Raw genomic sequence first — 5,973 nt, 5'->3', positions numbered from 1 at the left:
GGCAAAATTAAACCAAATTTTAAAGGAAAAATAAAAGGAAGGGATGCAACATGATTACTTCCCAAGGGGTCACCCATCCTAGTACTACTCTCGCCCAAGCACGCTTAGGTTCGGAGTTCTGATGGGATCCGATGCGTTAGTGCTGGTATGATCGCATCCGTCATTCTCAGCACTCCAAATTCTATTAAGCCTCTTTCTCTTGCACCGCCTGTCACACCCCGCACGCGCGCCCCCGCGCCTCGCCCCCTTTCTCGTTTCCGTCAAAAGGAAAAACAAAAAGATTCACCGATGGAACCGGCAAAATTAAACCGAATTTCAAAGGAAAAAAAAAGAAAGGGATGCAACATGATAACTTTCCAGGGGTTACCCATCCTAGTATTACTCTCGCCCAAGCACGCTTAGCTTCGGAGTTCTGATGGGATTCGGTGCGTTAGTGCTGGTATGATCGCATCCGAAATTCTTAGCACTCTAAATTTTATTAAGCCTCTTTCTCCTGCACTGCCCGTCACACGCCGCACGCACGCCCCGGCGCCTCGCCCCCTTTCTCGTTTCCGCCAAGAGGAAAAACAAAAAGATTCGCCGATCGAACCGACAAAATCAAACCGAATTTTAAAGGAAAAAAAAAAGGAAGGGATGCAACTCGAGGACTTCTCAGAGGGTCACCCATCCTAGTACTACTCTCGTCCAAGCACGCTTAACTTCGAATTTCTGATGGGATCCGGTGTGTTAGTTCTGGTATGATCGCATCCGTCATTTCCAACACTCCAAATTCTATTAAGCCTCTTTCTCCTGCGCCGCCCGTCACACCCCGCACGCGCGCCCCGTCAAACTCAAATTTTCATCACATTTAACATCGAGAGCAATTATTCAAAAGCAAACAACATCCAAAGTCACCCAAATCATCCAAACAAATAGATTAAAGATATCTAATCACATCCACAATCACACCAAAATTAAAATAAAGGGAGAGATGAGAATCGGACCTCAATTTAAAGATTTCAAACATAATATTATTCGAATAAAGAGAGTCCGCACCCAGAAACCTCGAACCGGATCCCAACAACGACCAAAATTGACTCGATATCAAAAAATACCACCAGGACAGATTCAAAAACCGAGGAAAAATCTCAGAATGAACGATACCAACTCGATATCAAGACCCACAAACTCGAACAGAAATCAAACATAAGCCTAGTGTTCGTCTTAGATTGATTACAATCAAGATCATCCAAATCTCTTTACTTTCTTACTCCCCCATTTACTTTTTCGTACTGCTTGACTGTTTTGATAAGTTTGAGAGATATCTCCGACCTATTCCCTGTGGGATCTACCCCAACCTAGCTGGGTTACTATATTTTAACAACGATCGCTTTATCTTTCTTTGGAGGTATAGTTTGAGTGTGATCAATAACATTTCTAAAAATACATTATCGTTATACTCAACAAAAAGGGGTGAAATAAACCATACATGTATTAAAACTTCATTAGTAGTAGGATAACGCATTCCAGAAAAACTTTTGTAGCATCATAAAATGATTGAATTTTTTTGCAAGTGCTTCTGTTTGAATCCAATCATTTTCATTGAATTGATGACTAGAGTAAGCATTATGAGAATTAAACGTCATAGTAATAGGCTGTCTATATTTACAAGCAATTTTAGTCATTTAATAAAAAGAATTCCATCTAGTTTTAACTCGCTTTGGAATTTTTCTACATGGAAGACCACACCTACGACAAAATTCTTTATATTGTCTAATTCTACTACTATTATGCATTTGAAAAATCAGAAATACGGTATGTTCAACTTTATCATAAGTATTATCAAATAATTTAATACCATCCTTCACAACTACATTTAATATATGTGCAACACATTTAACATTAAAAACACACTAATAGAGAAATTCTATTTTCTAGAAAAGATATACTCCCTTCGTTTTAAAAAGAATGACCTACTTAAAAAACTTTTGAATCTTGTGGCCTTAAATTAAAGTTGTGTCAAATGTACCAAAATGTCCTTTAATCTTGTGGTCCTAAATATGTCATGTGGAAAGTTGAAGTTAAAGTATTGCCAAAAAAAGAAAGGGGTCATTCCTTTTTGAAGCAAACTAAAAAGGAAAGTAGATAATTCTTTTTGAAATGGAGGAAGTAACATTTAAATTAACAGAGGCATTATCTAAAGTAATGCTAATAACTTTATCAGAAAAACAATAATATTCTAAAAAATATGATCTACTGTAGAAGAAATATAAATACCAATTTTTTATGTTCACAAATTTTATAACCAATAATTTTATTTTTTGCAAATTCCAATTATAATCAATCCAAGATGCGGTAAGAGTCAAATAATCATTACTGTAAGGACTACTACCTATATCAGTGGTAATGACAACCCTACAATGCATCATTTAAAAATAGCTACGAAGATATTACATATTTTTTTCTTGAAATTTAGATATATCTTTTTACCTTACTTCTTGAAAAACTTTCAAACTGGGATTATATGTATCTCAAATATATATTATAACACCTTCATATTCTCCAAAATTAAAAAAACAAACCACAAATAATAATTTAGAATTATTGTGTAACAAGACCAATTGAATAACCTCCCCCGATGGTCCAATGCAAGAACCTTCAGTTTGACCATGAGTATCTAATTACACTTGTCATTCCTTCGGTTGTTTTTTAGTCCAATGTGTTTTTAACCCTCAAGTTGAATCTCCAATCCTGTCAGATACATATTTTCACATTTGTTTAAAAGCACCACATGTAGTAACAAATTTTCATCATTCAAATAACAAAATTTCCACACAAGTGATTTCAAAGTACGTTGTGTCATGATTTTACTCCTACCCAAAGTAATAGAAGGATGACTATCTCCAACCTAAGGATTATCTTGAGTTGGAGCTTCGGTGCTAGACGGGGTGAGAGAAGAGGTGGCAGCGGGATTAGTCGGTGTTATCATCTAAACCATCATTCACATGTAATCCTACTTCTTTATCTAATTCATCTTTAAAATCATTATGTAATCTCTTTAAAGCTTATTGGAGAATAGGAATATTAATATTAATTTCTATGATACCAGGATGGGTAAAAATAATTTCATTAACATGCGTAAAATCATCCATGATAAATCTAACTTGAGACAAGTGAGAAGAACTAGAAGAACCTTTATTTTTTTTACTATAAAATTTCATGAAATTTTCTGCTTTTGGTGAATTACATTTTTTACCAATTTTTTTTTAAGGAATCCATAATATAATAAAATAAAATATAAAATTAGCAAATTAAAATAAATCACAACTAATAAACATGAAAAATAAATTAGAAGACTAGAGAGAGGAGAGAATGTACCAAACGTCTGCTATAAAACCAAACGATTATAATTGAAACTTGAAGCTTGAAAAAGATTGCTTCTCCAAAATTCACCAAATTATACTTCAATTACAAAATAATAACAATATTGAGAGTTGTAAATTGAGAGAGAATTAGAGAATAGAAGATGAAATTAATTTATTAAATATCTTGAATAAGGTTCTGATAATATTATGAATGAAGAAGGCATACTACAACTATTGAATTGGTGGAGGGGTGGAGGGCTCGTGGTCATCAATTTATAAAACTTAGCAAGATGGTGAAGGATGTGCTAGTTATTCAAGGATCATTAGTAGCTTCGAAGCAAGATTTTAATGCGACAAGATTTCAAATTGACAATCATAGATATTCATTACTAGAAGTCAATTTGGAGGTAGAGATTAGATCAACGCCGAACGAAGAAATAACGAATTTCAAAGTTAACTAAATTACAAGAAGATTACTTAAATGCAACCAAGATCTGAGGTTATTGCTCAAAATTTACAAGAGCTAATAAAAATTAGGAAAAAAGATAAAAAATATTCCTCTACTTAAAATAATTAGTTATATTTACCCTTAGTCAAATTATAAGGTTAAATATACCCCTACTGTTAGAAAAGTTATCGAACATACCCCTCATTTTAATATTTTTCCACCTTGACAAATTAAAAGCCATGTGACATGATATTTTAGATGAGATGGATGTCATATGGCATGCCACCTCAGCATTCAATTTTTCTTTCCTTCTTCATTTTAACCTTTTTTCATCAATTTTTACTAATGTATTTAATTTATTAATTTTAAAAAAAATTAAAATATAAAAATAAATTAATTTCACGACTATAACTCTAAAATTTCAATCCCGAAATAACTTTTTTTATGCTAACTAAACACCCCTTGTTATATCTCAAAAATTGAAATTTAGATTTTATAAAGAAAAATAGTCATAATTGAGATACACAAATTAATTTTTGATAAAAATGCATGAAGTGAAACACAAAAATTGCTATGAATTGAAAATATTTCAGAAGAAAAAAGAAGAAAAAACAAAAGGGGTGACCAATGAAATAAGGCTATTAAGAGTTGTATAAAGTAGTATGCTTTTTTCATTTTGTGTATTTTGATATGAATAAATTAGGAGTCGCTCTAGACTGGGTTGCATACCATTAAATTTTTTAAAATATTTTAATTTTCTTTTTGAAATTGATAATATTAAATACATTAATAAAAATTAATGGAAAAAAATTAAAATGAAAAAGGATAGAAAAATTAGATGCTGAGGTGGCATGCCACATGATATCCACCTTATTCAAAACGTCACGCCACATGGCTTTTAACTTGCCAAGATGAAAAAATGTTAAAATAAGGGGTATATTTGATAATTTTACTAACAACAAGGATATATTTGACCCTATAATTTGATTAGGGACAAACATAACTAATTAATCAAAATAAAGGGATATTTTTGACCCTTTTTCCTAAAAATTATTATAGGACTATACTACTATTAGTATTACACTCGAGGCTTAGTTGAAACAGAATTCTTTCTAGGTGGTGTTTGCGTAATTAGGCGCTTTACTAATAGTTGCAAATTGTAATACAAATTTAACATTTTAAGCAAATTGGGTTGGTTTTTAATTTTATCTTTATTTTATGCTTTTACTTAATGCATTTCTTATTTTTAGTTTGAGCTGGTAAATTACTAACGTATAAAGTTAAAAAAAAAAATTAAACTTATAAACTTATAATTTAGAAATTGAAAAACTTAGAAAAACAAAAAAGTTTTAACAAACTAATAAACTTCAAGTATATAACTTCGAAAAATATAAACTTAAAAACTTATAACTTATAAATTGAAAACTTAGTAAAAACAAAAAACTTTAATAAACTTAACTCAAAATATTTAAAAACTATAATATTTAAACTTAAACTACAAAATTCAAAATATAATATTTATTCTTTAACTAAAACTAATTTATTTATTCAAAATATAAAAAAATTATTTTTTCTGAACAAGAAACCACCCATACCGGTTAACCCGATCTGGTCCATATCGGTACTATACCAGTTAATAACGAAATAGGATGGAATCGAGGTTTCATCGTAGTTATTCCGATCCATTACAACTCGGTTCTGGTTCCCATCCCAGTCCTGTTCATACCGATTCTTACTGTCCTGCCATTCCATTTCGACCCAATGCCCACCCTTATTCAGAAATACATGTTGTGTGGGTGTGTATTACTAGATTCACCGCACGTGCATTACATTGCTGAATTATCTATCTTGATGTTCAAGGTGGATTATTTGGTGATTTTTGTTCGTGCCTGTAGAATCATATTATGTGAAATTCCATTGAGGGAGTTGTTGTAGTAAAGGTATTTTAATATATCATCAACTTCTTCAAATTCTCTTCAGCTTTATTATGCCTATTCGCAAAATAAAATCATTTGATAATATAAAAATAATAGTACGTAGGCTAAAATAGGTTTACACGATAGAATATAGTGCAATCTTCTGTGAAAGTTAAAAGTCGATGGTTATCTCATCTCTTCGACACCTGAACCTACAAAAACAATGAAATAGAAGTATAATTAGATACATGTCATTTATATATTA

The 5,973-nt window shown here is 31.5% G+C and overlaps 2 non-coding genes and 1 pseudogene across 2 annotated transcripts; all 3 read right to left on the bottom strand.

Annotated features, from left to right (window-relative positions):
* Window positions 1-40: 40 nt before the first annotated feature.
* On the bottom strand, window positions 41-159 carry LOC124885995. The gene has a single exon (XR_007043145.1). It is a non-coding gene; the product is annotated as a 5S ribosomal RNA (ribosomal RNA).
* A 176-nt stretch (window positions 160-335) lies between these two features.
* LOC124886074 lies at window positions 336-453 on the bottom strand (annotated as a pseudogene).
* A 177-nt stretch (window positions 454-630) lies between these two features.
* On the bottom strand, window positions 631-749 carry LOC124885947. Its single transcript, XR_007043097.1, has one exon. It is a non-coding gene; the product is annotated as a 5S ribosomal RNA (ribosomal RNA).
* Window positions 750-5,973: the final 5,224 nt, after the last annotated feature.

This window comes from Capsicum annuum, chromosome 7 (assembly GCF_002878395.1).
Source record: "Capsicum annuum cultivar UCD-10X-F1 chromosome 7, UCD10Xv1.1, whole genome shotgun sequence".
NCBI classification, from domain to species: Eukaryota; Viridiplantae; Streptophyta; class Magnoliopsida; order Solanales; family Solanaceae; genus Capsicum; species Capsicum annuum.
The sequence above is the reverse complement of the archived record's forward strand: the minus strand, read 5'-3'. Positions and strand labels throughout refer to the sequence as shown.